General features: G+C 36.7%; 1 pseudogene; it reads left to right on the forward strand.

The window, feature by feature from the left end:
* The first annotated feature begins 13440 nt into the window (after positions 1-13440).
* Positions 13441-14884, forward strand: LOC140598743 (elongation factor 1-alpha 1 pseudogene; annotated as a pseudogene).
* The last annotated feature ends 534 nt before the right edge of the window (positions 14885-15418 follow it).

Here is a 15418-nt window from a genome sequence, read left to right on the forward strand (position 1 = left end):
AAATCATAAATAAGATCAAGACATCTCTCTCTTCAAAAACCTTCAATAGTCACATTGCTGTCATGTCATTTCACTTGTACCTTACTCAGTCTTGTATTATAGTTAATTTGCATGTATTTATTTCCCCCAACTATCCTTGAAAATAAGTTCTATGTTTTGCTCACATATATCTCCATGAAATTTCTGGGCATTTATGTAGTAGAAACTCAATAAACATTTGTGGGTAGATGGATGGATGGGTGGGTGGGTGGATGGATGAACAAAACTAGGACAAACAGATAACATTTTCCTTTATAGATGACTTGGCAAATGACCTCAATAAACCTCCTTCTAATCATGTTAACAACATGCATTTTACCTTTATTGAGTCTATTTGTTAAACCAGAAAGCAGAGAAAAAAAACCTAAAAGTGATAAAAGTATTTCTGAATTTTTAAAAAAGATTTACTTGTTTATTTTAGAGAAAAAGAGACAGTGTGCACATGTGAGTGGGAGGGGCAGAAGGAGAGAAAGAGAGAGAATCTCAAGCAGACTCCCCACTGAGTGTGGAGCCTAATGTAGGGCTCGATCTCACAACCCTGAGATCATGCCTGAGCCCAAACCAAGAGTCTATCACTTAATTGACTGAACCACCTGGGTATCCCAGTATTGTTTGATTTTAGGGAGAAAATTACTATCTTTTTAACCCCAAATCAAGGTCTGACATCTGATATAGTCTGATAAAGTAACTTTATCAGAAGCTGAGTAAACATACAGAAATATCTGGCTAATAAGAAATTTTTCTTAGTTGGTTGAAGTAAATTATCAGAGAACCTGATTAATCATTCAAGGCTCTTACTACAACTACAATAGTAGCTGCAAAGGACTCTACATTTATTCATTACTTTCCCCTTGAATTTTTCAAATCAAATCCCACCTGATCCACCCATGTTTACTTCTATAATCATTACATAGCCTACTTCCTTTCTATGGAAAATAAATGATAAACAAAAAAAACTATCAAATAGTCTTCTACATTAGAAAAATGGTGAATTAAACAATCTGAAAACTAATCAGGTAAATCACATAACTTTGACAGAATCCACAGGTCATACTCTAGAATTTGGATAAAATAGAAGTACCAAATAAATATATGAAAATATATACAAGATTATGAATATGATTATATATTTAAATTAAAAGTTACAGTTCCTTTTCCTGGAATCTTATTGATTGGTAAACAGATTTATTATGATCATTTTTTCTTTTGCAAAAAAAAAAAAAAAGCAAAAACCCTGATACTCTTTATTTATGAGAAGTTATACACTTATCAGTCAATACATATTTATTGAACATTTTTGAAGTCTTAAAATCATGTGGGATAAAACGACTTTCCTTTAAGTTTATGACTGGTATAGTGCTGGGTGAAGTTAAACATGATTCTTATAGAATCAGACTCTTTAAGTTGAGAATATAGGATAAATTCTCCTTGAATTCATTTGCCTAGAGGTCAAAATCCAAACCCTGACCCTGTCCCACTTCAGGCTATTATTATGCAGTGTACGCATCTAGATTGCAAATTGACATCCCCCAAATTTGGAAAACTTTAGACCCTACAAATATTTAGTACATTTTACCCACTAATCTGGCAGAACTAGAAAAATTGTTTCCCATAACACATCTTGTATACTATGCAGATTACAGTGCCAGAATCGGTGTTGGCTCATTAAAACCTGTGGAAAAATCTAAAAAAGTATATATTAGCCCAGCAGGCCTTTCTCTGGAATGAATATCTCAGGATAAGCACATAAATTTGGTGTGCGGTTGCTCAAATTCCTATTCTCATACCAAATACAGTCTCCATAGAACCAGATAAAATAACCTCTCTGGAATTTAAATGCTTCAAACAAGTAGAGGTGCCAGTACTAAGTGCAACGTGAAACTTTTCCACATCCACAAATGTTATTAATAACATTATAATTAACAAAGGAACTAAAAGCAACATCTACTTAACTAGATTTGACACTTGGCATCCCTGATTGTCACTCCCACTGTCCTCCATTCATTTTGGAAGTTGCTAAATGTTTGCCAATTGAAACTTTAAAACAGCATATCCATTTTATTAAGATACATTACAAATAGAGATTTCAGAAAAAGCCATTCCTAGAAGCTAATCCCTAGTTGATCTTAAAGGCCTGACAAATGTGCCTTCCACAGTGGAGCTTCGATTTACTTTGCTCTGCTACCTTCTATTTTTTTTAAAGATTTTATTTATTTATTCATGAGAGACACGGGGGGGGGAGGGTGTGGGCAGGGGGAGGCAGATACACAGGTAGAGGGAAAAGCAGGTTCCATGCAGGGAGCCCAATGCAGGACTCGATCCCCAGTCTCCAGGATCACACCCTCGACAGAAGGTGGCGCTAAACCACTGAGCCACCCAGGCTGCCCATCTCTGCTACCTTCTAAAGAAGACCCTTGCTGCCTCCTCTGCAGGTATTGCAATTTTGTAATAATCTTGTTGATTTTTCTTGTTCTCTCTCACAAGTTTCTAAATCAATCAATCCTGTTACTATAGTCATTTTGCTATATAAGTTTTTTGGTAATAATCACTTTCTCGTGAAATAGCTTTTGTGGCTCTCTGCTGCCCAAGAATAAAGTTTAAATTCCTTAACCTAAACTTAGTCCTCCAAAGTCAAATAAATCTCTAAAGTTCTATTATTTCCAGTGACTCATTTACTCACTTAAAAAATTAGGTTTTCAGGTAACCAAATTATCTCCTTTTTTTTCTTTTGTTCTTTCCTTTTCTTTAACTTAAAAGGTTTTAAAAAACATTTTATTTTATTATTTTATTTTTTTATTGGAGTTCAATTTGCCAACATATAGCATAACACCCAGTGCTCATCCCACCAAGTGTCCCCCATCACCCAGTCACCCCAACCCCCCCACCCACCTCCCCTTCCACTACCCCTTGTTCATTTCCAGAGTTAGGAGTCTCTCACGTTCTGTCGCCCTCACTGATATTTTCACTCATTTTCTCTCCTTTCCCTTTATTCCCTTTCACTAATTTTTATATTCCCCAAATGAATGAGACAATATAATGTTTGTCCTTTTCAGATTGACTTATTTCACTCAGCATAATACCCTCCAGGTCCATCCATGTTGAAGCAAATGGTGGGTATTTGTCGTTTCTAATGGTTGAGTAATATTCCATTGTATACATAGACCACCTCTTTATCCAATCATCTTTCGATGGACACCGAGGCTCCTTCCACAGTTTGGCTATTGTGGACACTGCTGCTAGAAACATCGGGGTGCAGGTGTCCCGGCATTTCACTGCATCTGTATCTTTGGGGTAAATCCCCAGCAGTGCAATGCCTTTCCTCTCTATCTAGCAAAGTCCTACATTTTAAGAATTAACTTAAATCCACCTACCTAAGTAAAATTTCTCTAAATTATAGTGATGTTCCTCTCAGCTGAAATACAGAAACTATAAGCTGTATAATTTATTGAAGATTTTTCATGGTGTCTAAATCTCTTATTATTCTCACAAAACATTATTTAAATTTTGTATTCGTATTGCACTTCCAAGATTTATTGTTTGTGTATGATGTTTTTCCCAGCTAGATTGTAAGGACTTTGGAGTCAAGGTTTTATGCTTTTTTTCTCATCTAGCAATGAATATACAACATTTCTGTGCCTCCACCAATTAATTACTTAGTTGAAAATAAAACTGACCATTCCTATGGCTTAAAAGTTTATAGTTAAAAGGTAAAGATGGTCATAAACAAACACATCTAAACACACAAATCTAAAAGCATATACATTATTATATTTTATTATGGAAAATTTCAAGCATATACAAATATATAGGATGGGATGATAATCTTCATTTACTCATCATCCAGCTTTAACAACTAGCACCACATAGTTTTGTTCCACCATTAACCCACACATCTCTTTTCTTCTTACATTCCAGGTTATCATATCAACACCTAAAATATTTCTAAAATACATGGCAAGTTATATATGTAATCAAGTACTAAGTGGGTTATTGGACTGGCTATTATTAGAGCCAAGAAGAAAGTCTGCATGAAGGTAAAGGAAATTGCAGTTTGATAGGCCAACACAGTGGTACACACAGCTGCATAAAATGCTGCCTATTTCTCAAAGAAGCTAGACATTCTAGCTGTCTTCTCTATAGGATAAATACCTATATGGTCACTTCCATGGATTAATGGACAATTGATTTCCTCTTGTAATACAGCTCATTTACTTAAATGTGTCTTTGTATAGGAAGTTAAAAGATCATTATTTTGAAAAATCGTTTTTAAAACCACCTTTCTTCATTCTTATTTTTTTGTTCTGCAAAATTCATTATGGAGTCTCTCTAAATAACTAACAATGATTTATACTAGACATGCTAGTATGGAGGAACTAAGAAGGCTCAGGAGCTGGTCAAATGCAATTAGCTTGAGAACTTCAGGTCTCAGATTTGCTGAAGTATTATACCTACACCAAAGAAAGCTGCACAGAGATTCACAGTAATGAAGTCCACAGATATGCTTCACATCTATAGGAATAATCTGAAATAACTTGCTGATATAATTGCATTTCCTGTGCTGTTTTTGGAATGTCTGTACTAAGAAATGTACTTTATTAAATTTACATGTAAGGGATGTCTGGGTGGCTCAGTGGTTGAGCATCTGCCTTTAGCTCAAATTGTGATCCTAGGGTTCTGGGATCGAGTCCCTCTTCAGGCTCACTGCAGAGAGCCTGCTTTTGTCTCTACCTCTCTGTGTCTTAAATCAATCAATCTCTTTTTTTTTTTAAGTATACATTTAAGACAGAAATCAGAAAATATGGACTACAGGTTTAAAAACAAATCTCAGAAAAGGATTTTAGTGTAAGACAGTGAACTTTGAGATCTTGAAGAAAAGATGGACGAATTGAGGACGAAAGAGATGTTAAATTATATGTCAAATCAAAGCAGGTAGCCATGTATTTTTGAGGTTTGAATACTTTTTTATTCTTTTTGTGAAGTCTCAGAATACTTTCCAATAAAAGGTTTTCATAAATCCCATAATTCATCATTAATTTCTTACTTTAAGTTGGTTAAATTTCACAGCTTTTTACATGCATCTCTGTGTACAGTCTTTTATTAACAAAATAATACCATTGCAAGGAAAATTATTCCAAGACCCAAAAGACTGACAAAGACAAAGGCTTTTTTTAGTGTGTTTAAAATAAATGTCTTGGTGGTAAAACGTATGCATAGGGGTTTAGGCAACCACATTCAAATCCCAGCTCTGTCGCTGATTATGTGACTGTGGACATGCCATTTAAACTTTCTGCATCTTAATTTCCATTTCTATTAAATGATCTTCAAACTTGTTTGCATGGTAGAGCCCTTGGAATTTGTAGGATTCTTGCATAATATCAATCAATAAATATATATATATATATATATATATATATATATAATGTAGTGTGTGTATATATAGTATACTACAGTATTTGAACATATTCAGGTGACATAGGGAAAAAATAATTTTGAATGAGAAAACAAGGCAAACAGAAGAGAAACAAAACTGTAAATAAGAAAGAGCCAAATGAAGAGAGGAGCAAAATGCACGGCTGTGAAAAATAGGATGGATGACACATTGAATCCTATTTCAGCCTCTTGGTTTTCAGATCAAATATTATGGCCAAACAAGATCAAAGGTTGTGTTCAAACTTCCACAGCTGATTAAAATCAGAATTGGAGCAGGACTCTGATGGACATTTTTACTGGATGCTATCTCTGAATCTGAGTCAGGCCTGCACTGAGCATGTAGGATAAAATCAAAATTAAACAGGAACCTGACCCATCAGGAGATAATAATTGAAAGGAAAAAAACAATCAATACACAAATAATACAGACACTATACTGAGGTAAGTGCTAATGGGCTATGGACAAAAAGACAGGATTGATTAACAGTGTTTGGGAAAGATAGAGAATATTCTACAGCAGAACTCACTTTTAAGTATCAATGTAAAGAACAAGAAAAATTTTGCCAGGAGGCGAGGGAAGGCCATTATGGGTAAAACAGCCCAAAGACAGACAAGTTCTAAAGTAGCATGGCATGTCCAGGGAGCACCATGCACATTGAGTCTATTCATTAAAATTTTTTTTATTCAACCAACATTTGTCGAGAGCCTATGCTGTGCCAGGCAATGGTTATTTCAAAGACAAATGATAAAAATGTAGATGTATTCAAGGAGTTCACAGTCTCATTAGGGAAGCCAATCAGACTTAAGTGTAAGCAAATTAGACTAAGTGTTAAGAGAAAAGTTTTAGTCTATTTTGGGGTTCAAGGTCAAAAGAAGTTGTTTCTATCTGGAGAAAGAAAACATGTTGGTAAGGAAAGGCTTGAGATTAAGCAACACTTGGTTTGAATCTTGAAAAATGTGTAAGTGTTTAGAAAGAGTATAAGGAATGAAAATCCAACATAAATAATATCTTGTTCCTTTATGTCAAAGGGTGTCTAACTTGATAAGAAGGCATTCATAACTGGCTCCTAATGGCATCTGGTTGCATATAAATTAGATAGAACTTGAAGAGAAATAAATAACTCTAAATCTATAAACTTCAAGCATAGCCCCTCATCTCAAATGGCTCTCCATGACACCAGACCATATGAGGTGGCAAATTCCTTTTAAAGCACTTTCTAGATGAATGAATCACAAAATAAAATGACCATGGCTCTGGAAAATAAATAGAAATCCTTGTCTATTTTATTCTTTTATTTTACACTCTTGGAAAAGCTCAAACAAGCAGTATAGTTTCCTAAACCACATAGGCCTGACCACAGACCCAGTCAGCTTTGTGTTGGTGTCCAAACACTTGGAGCTGGGGTTTTGCCTTCATCTCTTTGGGTGGCAACTGAGAAATGGTCCATGGAAAATAAGAGGAACAGATGTGGAAAGGAACCAAACTGTGACCCTTAATTTTGCAGGTTGAAGAAACCAGATCATTCCCCAACCCTTGCCACGCACTGGGAAGAGGTTAGTGATGGGATCAAGCAGGGACAATATTGTGGTTTGCATAGATTAATCTGTTGGCTCTAAAGCAAGCAGGTTGATGACTGAATCTGTAATCAAGGATCAGTCAGCGTTTGATGGGAATTAATTGAGTGCAGCAAAAGACACTTCTCAGCAATGTGCTTACCACCTGTTAATAGGGTCTAACCAATCCTAGACATCTCCAAGTTTGCCTTAAAAACCCAAATGATTTGTCAAACTCCATGCAAGTCTGAGAACATAATGAGTCAGGCTGCACCAATACATGCCCTGGGATCTCAAACATTTTTGAACTGAACATCACAGGGAAAGAAAGAGAATACCAAGAATACATAAGCCTTAAAAAATGAAAATGAACAGAAGGAATAAACATTTTGAAACTCACTTCATCAAGCTAATCAACCAATGTCTAAAACCGGCAGTTCCTCTGAAGCCTCTTTAAGGCCACAAATCATCACTGTTGACACAGCACAGCTGTGCTTTTGTCAGATGGGATCCTGAAGACTGGACATAAGTTACTCAAAAGAGCTTTTTGAAAGGAGCATGTCCAGTGGACAATAAATTAGACTCATCATCTTTTATAGCAGATTTGCATTTTAAAGGGAAAAATGAGACTGACAGGTCTAATTTATATACACCTCTAGTCTTTTTATTGACCCCATGGGCTTCTGATAAGTGGTCTATATTTTCAGTAGAGTATAATATCACCAAAATGACTGTTTGCTTTATTGACTTGTATTAGATAAGTTACATACAGTGACTGACAGATTATATCTGTAAGGCACATGAAGTCAAAAATAAACAACCTCATCATTTTATCCTAAAGCTGGCTGTAATATTCTATGGACCTTAACTAATTAAATTTGTTTAAACTAATAAATTATTTTAAATTCTTGAGGATATTGCTTCAGATAATGTTTTTACGACAGTGAATTTAAAGCCTAAATCAGAATCAAGAGCGCCAATAGACTCTGGTGTGACTTCCAACAGAACAAATGTCTATCTTTCATTCATTCTTTTCTTCATTTTTTTCAACAAATGTTAAGTGGGTGGTAAATAAAACAGACAAAAATCCCTTAGATTCTTGCAAGTGGAGATAATCAACAAAATACATAGTATGTTCTATGTTATATAACTTACATGCTAAATAAATGCTAAAGAGAATAGTAAAGCAGGGACTAGCAGTAGGGAATGTAGGAGGCTGCAGTTTTAAATCAGGAGACAGGTAACACTTCATTGAGAGAGTGTCATTTGAATCAATATCTGAAAGAGGTAAGAGGGTGAGGTAGGTGGAGAGCTGGGAAGATAGAACACCAGGAAAGGGAACAAGAAGGGCCAAAACAACCTTCACCAAGAAGGGTGAAGTACATGGTATGTTTGGTAATAACAAGAAGGGCAGTGTGGCTGGACTTCAGTGAGAAGAGGTGTGGGCGTGGAAAAGGAAATTAGAGAGTTCTCTGGGAGGCAAGTTATAGAGTGTCTGTACCTTAACTGGACTTTCTTTTCACTCTGATTGTGATAGGAATCCATTGAAAGATTTAAAGCAAAATAGTAGCATAATATGATTTATGCTTTATAATAGGATCTTTCAAGAAGACTGTTAGCCAGGCCATGGATGGTTACAGCAGTTAATTCCAAAAATATTTGAATTTTAAAAATCTTCATCTAAACTAAATTTTTATCTGAACTGAACTGCAAATTTCTCCTTTCACAGTGATAAAATCAAAGTCCAGTCATGGTCAGTGGCTTTCCCGAGGTTGTGCTAGCAGTTGGTGGTTGAGCCAAAATTTTTCAATCTGAAGTAGACTGGAAACAGAAGTGTTGAGTTCTGTTGTTTGAAATAAGGAAATACACTGATTTATTTAGGAAGAGCCCATATGCAGAGGACTAACTGACCAGATCTAATCACAATTTGTTTCTACTTGATTTTTGTTTCTACTTGGTAATTTAATGGGGTCATAGCTTGAATCTTTAAACATTATTGTTATCCCAGTGAGAATGATGTCATTTAGCTTTTACCATGTTCTAGATATTCACCACTTTTAGTGAAATTGGGAACTGAGGTACAGGTTTTCTATCCACTAGATAAGTAGATCTGACCCTAGGTTGATAAAAATCACATTGGCTAAATAGAAAAGGCTTCAGTAGGACTAAGAGCTCATTTTAGAGAGTGTTTCAGTGAGTAACATTTGAGCATATAGACCATGACCACCTTCAAGTTATTCATATGGCCATGCACATGAATATAACCTTTTGGTTTTCAAGTTATACCATCTAAAGCAGAAAGAGTTTCCTTATGGAACATGCTCCTTTTTATCTAGCCCAAAGTATGAGGTGCCTTTGAAGCATGGTTTAGTTGACTTTTTTTTTAACCAATTTATTTATTATTTATTTTTAAGATTTTATGCATTTATTCATGAGAGAGAGAGAGGCAGAGACACAGGCAGAGGGAGAAGCAGACTCCATGCAGGGAGCCTGACATGGGACTCAATCCCGAGACTCCAAGATCGTGCCCTGGGCCGAAGGCAGGTGCCAAACTGCTGAGCCACCCGGGGATCCCTGGTTTTGTTGACTTCTAGTGCAAGAAACTACATGTTCTTCAAAGATGTCATCCTTTTCCTCATAGATGGGGTCATCATCCTGCTGCCTGAGTTTTAGGCATATAGATCAAAATTCATTTGGATAAATTCCTATCCAAAGGGACTCTGAGTAACTTTCATCGTACCAAAACAATGTACAGTTTTAAAACTTAAAGCACTCAAAGAGCAAGTATTACTGAAAATAAGCCCCAAAAGAATTTAAAGGCCTAAATAAATTCTGAGTTAAACAAGCACTGCCAAAACCCCAGGGTTATGTCAGTCTTTTGAACATTGCCACCATAACCACATCAAGGAAAGCAGTAAAGGCTTGAAATGAACCAGACTATGAAATAGATAATTAAGTATCCACACAGTCTTTTGTCTTTCAGTTTAAAAAGAAGAGAGAGAAAAGTGGTGAGTACTCCCAAACAGGTCTTATCAATAAAACTAAATTGTCAAAATTTAGAGGTAGGACTGCTGCAACTCAGTTAGTGGAAAATATTATTAAGGATTGAAGGATGGATTATAGAAAGACTAGAAAAGGGGAACTCCACAGAAGCTACTGTCATCTAGACATGATGCCACAAGGAGGGTGTGAGGGGATTGATTCCAAAGTCAACGTAACTACAGTAGAAAGATTGGCCACGTAGGGATTTCAGATGAAAAACTGATAAAACATGTTGATTAGTTAGATCAATACAGCACCTTAAATCTAGAATATTAGAGTAGAACCACTGACAGATGTAGGCAGTTATAAAAAGGAATTTGGATTGATGAAAAAAGAATAAAAATCAGAGCTCTCATTTATTGACTATTTCCCAGTTCTAAGCGCATGCATTCATTATCTCACTTAATCCTCTCAACAACCCTATTTATTATTTGATTCATATACTAACTCATTCAAAATATTTATGAGGTGCTTATTGTAAAGCACACATTGTCCTAATAAACATTATTATTTCTATTTTTATACTTAAGAAAACAAATTCAGATTGTTAAAGTAATTTGCCCAAGGTTCCTGCAGATGTAATTAGTTAAAACCAGGTCATATTGGAGAGGATGGGCCTTTCTTTCTTATAAAAAGAAAAGAATAGACACAGAACTTCCACCAGGAGATGTCATGTGATTATAGAGGCAGAGACTGGAGTGATGCATCCATAGTCCAGGAAACACCATGATTGCCAGGAACACCAAAAGTTAAGAAAGGCATGGAACATATCCTCCTCCAGATCACTCAGAAGGAACAAACTCTACTGACACTTTGAGACTTCTAGCCTCCAGAACTATGACAGCATAAATTTCTGTTGTTTTAAGACACTCTATTTTATGTTTTGTTATAGGAACCCTGGGTAACTAATACAAGTACTTATCCAATCAAACATTAAACCATGCTCATGATGTCCCAGAAACTATTCTAAGTGCTATACACAATTAACTCATTTAATCCCATGGCAACCCAATATGCTACGTACTATTACTCCATTTTACTAAAGAGGAAACTGAGGCATAGTGAGTTTAGGAAACTTGTCAAAGTCACCTGGGTTTGGAACCTGCTTCGTCTGACCCCAGAGTCTATATACATGCTCTACTATGTGCCATTCTCCCAAGACTTCCTACTATCCCTGCTTTTTGGGATGGCATCACAGGTCCTCAGTCTTGTTCCCAAAGCACTGGTAAACTTGAGTTACATAATTTCCAAATGATGACAAGAAGGGTCACTTATGCATTGGTATAGCATCTGGGCAAATGCTTTTCATAGAGAGTATCACATTTAGTCCTTGAAACACTCCATGATTTGCCTAATTATTGTCTTCATTTTCTTACTGAGGGCCCTTGGCTTGAAGAGTCAAGAACTTAGTCCTAGCCCCATAGCTGGACCTGGACATCACCCTCAGGTCCTGTGACTACATAATATCTACTCTTCCCTCAGCAAAACCCTCTCTCTGTAAATCTTTCTATGTCTATCTTCATCCCCACTTATACCCTCCAACCCCACTGAAATAACTGCTCCTTTCTATATATTCTCATCATACTCTGCAAAGCCACAAATTTATACCACCCTCCTTGCCACCTGAGAAAACAAACAAGGAGAGCAATTTTATTAGTTTTTGTGTGCCTAATGCCTAGCACAGATCATAAGCATAAAATAGATATTTGTTGAATTAAGGAATGAATAAACAATCAACGGTACTGAAACGCAAAATGTTCCTTCCTTTGTCAATAATAATATGAGGTCCTTGAGAGCAATTACCTGAAAATAACTTTCTTCAGTACTTTCACAATAGACAGCGAAGAGAACTTTGAAATAAATGTGTTCACTATACCTAGTATGGAAAAATATATTACTGTGATTTATACAAAAAACAACCAGTAGACTACATATTAATTTTTATATATTTAGCTTCTCCTCCTAGATAATCTAGTTTCATTCTCTAGAGGTCCAGATACCTGGAAAAACTATATATTTGATGATATATGTTTTATGAGGCTTGTTTTATGAGGCTTGTTTTATGAGGCTTCTTGATAAGATAGGACACAATGATTTGAAAGAATTATATGGTGTTGGTGTTATATATATATATTATAATATTTATTATATATATTATACATATATTATATATATTATATATACACACACATATATATGTACATATATCCTCTCCTCCTAGCTAACCAGTTATAGAACTAGCTATACCAGTTCTGCAGGATTAATATAATTTACATTAATCTTTTAACTTTGGTTAACTGCTCACAATATTGTCATAAAATAAAACAGAATAAAGCAAAACATGTGATTAACCATATGGAAGACTGATGAAAGATTTCACAAATCTGCCCAGGAGGAGGTGTGTGTATTGGAGGAGAACTGGACAGCATCCCCTTTGGTGGCTGCCAATACTCTCTTGGAGTCATCTTTTTGCCTCATTATTAGGAAAGACAGGATACTCCCTTCCTCAAGGGACCAAAACAGACCCACTCCACAAGAGGCCAGGACCAATGTGCCTTAACAAGGAAGCTGAACTAGGTTTGCTTCAGGGCAGCACACTCCCGCTAGTCCCATAAACTTTCCAGGAATCCACCAGATTAGCCAAAAGAAACAATACTGTGAAATTGAAGGAAAGGAAAGAAGAAAAAAATAAAAAGAAAAGAATCCGCATGCAACTAAACTATCTCTCCATGTAATCCCCAGCTGCCTCAAATTGGCAGTTCTATGACAGCAAAAGCTAAGAGCAAAGGAGGTATCAGAAACTTCTTTTCCTGATGTGGGAACCTTACATGTAAAGGTCCAAACCAAGTCATAGACAATATGGAAAACACATGTAGGTATTGTTGATTGACTACGAGGACACAGTCAACTTCTGGTCACCTTTGTCAACTGCCTATAGAACAGCTGTTTGACTTTCAATTCCTACTTGCTTTCTCACCTCCTTTGTCAATATTCCATATGCAGACTACAGACAAGGAAAGGAATTTGAAGTCTATATTCATTGTAGTAAATGAAACTATCTCCATTTCCTAAGAGCTACTAGAGAAAATCATTTAAAAATCCACATGCAGCACATACACACACTGTATTATAGTGGCCTGAAATATAATGAGCTTGAGTTAATAGGATTCATTCTGTTAAATAATGATTTATTGATATTAAAATGGAGATCAAGGAGTTCAGTTGAGGAACAAATGGAATGAAGAATTCACAGGAAAAGCAATGTAGCTTCACTGTTTTCTTTGAAAAACATGGGGTCTCCGTTTTTTTTTTTTCGCAACAGATTTGCCACCAGAACACAGATGTCATGAAAACCACTGCTAAACCTAAACCAAAATGAGAAAGGAAAAGACTCACACCAACATCGTTATCATTGGACACATAGATTGGGGCAAGTCTACCACTACTGGCCATCTGATCTACAAATGTGGTGGGATTGACAAAAGAACTATCAAAAAAATTGAGAAGGAGGCTGCTGAGATGGGAAAAGGCTCCTTCAAGTCAGCCTGGGTCTTGGATAAACTGAAAGCTGAACGTGAACGTGGTATCACCATTGATATCTCCCTGTGGAAATTCAAGACCAGCAAGTATTATGTGACAATCATTGATGCCTCAGGACACAGAGACTTTATCAAAAACATGATTACAGGCAGGCACATCTCAAGCTGACTGTGCTGTCCTGATTGTTGCTGCTGGTGTTGGTGAATTTGAAGCAGGTATCTCCAAGAATGGGCAGACCCGTGAGCATGCCCTTCTAGCTTACACACTGGGTGTAAAACAACTAATTGTTGGTGTTAACAAAATGGATTCCACTGAGCCACCCTGCAGCCAGAAAAGAGATGAGGAAATCATTAAGGAACTCAGCACCTACATTAAGAAAATTGGCTACAACCCCGACACAGTAGCATTTGTGCCAATTTCTGGTTGGAATGGTGACAACATGCTGTAGCCAAGTGCTAACATGCCTTGGTTCAAGGGATGGAAAGTCCCCCATAAAGATGTGAAAGCCACTGGAACCACACTGCTTGGAGCTCTGGATTGCATTCTGCTGCCAACTCGCCCAACTGATAAGCCCTTGTGTCTGCCTCTCCAGGATGTCTACAAAATTGGTGGTATTGGTACTGTCCCAGTGAGGCGAGTGGAGACTGATGTTCTTAAGCCTGGCATGGTGGTCACCTCTGCTCCAGTCAATGTTACAACTGAAGTAAAGTCTGTTGAAATATACCATGAAGATTTGAGTGAGGCTCTTCCTGGGGACAATGTGGGCTTCAATGTCAAGAACGTATCTGTCAAAGATGTTCATCGTGGCAACATGGCTGGTGACAGCAAAAAATGACCCACCAATGGAAGCAGCTGGCTTCACGGCTCAGGTGATTATCCTGAACCATCCAGGCCAGATCAGTGCTGGATATACACCTGTGCTGGATTGTCACACAGCTCACATTACTTGCAAGTTTGCTGAGCTGAAGGAGAAAATAGATCGTCGTTCTGGAAAAAAGCTGGAAGATGGTCCCAAGTTCTTGAAATCTGGGGATGCTGCCATTGTTGATATGGTTCCTGGCAAACCTATGTGTGTTGAGAGCTTCTCTGTCCTCCTCTGGGCCATTTTGCTGTTCGTAACATGAGACAGACAGTTGCTGTGGGTGTCATCAAAGCAGTGGACAAGAAGGCCGCTGGAGCTGGCAAAGTCACCAAGTCTGCCCAGAAAGCTCAGAAGGCTAAATACTATCCATACAATTCCTCTCCTGTATGTATAAAATTTAGAACTAGTCGCAATTAATGGCTAGTAATAGATATTTCTAGAAGTTGATAAGACTCTATTACTTCTTCCTCCTAAATCACGTAAACGACCAAATAGATGTGTCCATATCAACAAAGATTATATAACAGAGAAGATTATAATGTCCATGTGTTAAAAAATCTGAATTTTAAATATATCAATGAATGTCATTTTTCCAGAGATGATGTCACAGAAGAATACATAAAGACCAAAATGGAATGGAAAGTCAATGGAGCAGTTGATAATACAACTGGGAAATAGTCTTGAATTAAAGTGATGACAACACGAGAAAAGGGCTATTTTTTAAATGATGAAACAAAGGGTAGCAGCCCTTATGTAATTATGATAAACTGATTAATTTTAGTGTATAGGTGTTTGTATACACACACACAAAATTTAAACCTACCACCCACAGTTCCATCATAGCCATGACAAAGATTGTCATAGACACAAAGAAGCTAAATGAGCCTGTACAAAGGAGCAGTCAGTTCATGAACTCATGTCTTCTTACCCCAAGTCCCACCTTCTCCCTTC

This window comes from Vulpes vulpes, chromosome 4 (assembly GCF_048418805.1).
Source record: "Vulpes vulpes isolate BD-2025 chromosome 4, VulVul3, whole genome shotgun sequence".
Lineage (NCBI taxonomy): Eukaryota > Metazoa > Chordata > Mammalia > Carnivora > Canidae > Vulpes > Vulpes vulpes.